The 560-nt window shown below is 40.4% G+C and overlaps 1 long non-coding RNA gene across 1 annotated transcript in view; it reads left to right on the top strand.

Moving 5' to 3' along the window:
* The first annotated feature begins 271 nt into the window (after positions 1-271).
* The window catches only part of LOC107570117 (uncharacterized), a 5,695-nt gene continuing 5,406 nt past the window's right edge, over positions 272-560 (top strand). Inside the window, exon 1 of the long non-coding RNA XR_001606990.1 lies at positions 272-291. This is a non-coding gene — a long non-coding RNA (uncharacterized lncRNA). The remainder of the gene's footprint in view (positions 292-560) is intronic.

The raw sequence follows: 560 nt of genomic DNA, 5'->3' as shown, positions 1-560 counted from the left end.
GTAGGACTATTAGAATAGCACACACACACTATCTCTGTCCAAATACCCACACTTGCGATCTTGGCCACTTGAGAGCACGTGCACGTGTCAGGAAGTAAGTGCGCAAGACTGTCCCATGTTTTAAATTGCCCAAGTGCAGTGCCCTTGATGCACACTAAACCCACACTATCTTGAATACCGCTTCAGAGCGGTTTTCGAGGCTAAGCGTATCCTATCATGCATCATGTTCTGGATATAAATCGTGAGATTTTTTGGCCAGACCTCGCGAGATGTCGCGGAAAACTTTCCAGTGTAAGTTAAATAATTATATATTACATATAATTTGTTAATAAAACGTAAAGTTTTGCACATTTAGGTTATGTATTTTATAAAACGTTTAAAACTGCTTTTTATCACGTAATTCAAAACACCATTGTTCCAAATTCTCCATGTTTAGCGTAATGACGAAGATGTGCACAGAATCAGTGCTGCCCGTAATGGAATAGTGCACAACCTGCGCAGTTGCAGAGCCTACGCTGATTTAAAGGTCCCATATTGTCAAAACTGAAATTTCCTGGCTT

The sequence above is a fragment of the Sinocyclocheilus grahami genome, unplaced genomic scaffold (genome assembly GCF_001515645.1).
Source record: "Sinocyclocheilus grahami isolate Dianchi unplaced genomic scaffold, SAMN03320097.WGS_v1.1 scaffold1417.1, whole genome shotgun sequence".
In the NCBI taxonomy this organism is placed as follows: domain Eukaryota; kingdom Metazoa; phylum Chordata; class Actinopteri; order Cypriniformes; family Cyprinidae; genus Sinocyclocheilus; species Sinocyclocheilus grahami.
Note: the sequence above shows the minus strand (reverse complement) of the source record. Positions and strands in the feature narration are given on the sequence as shown.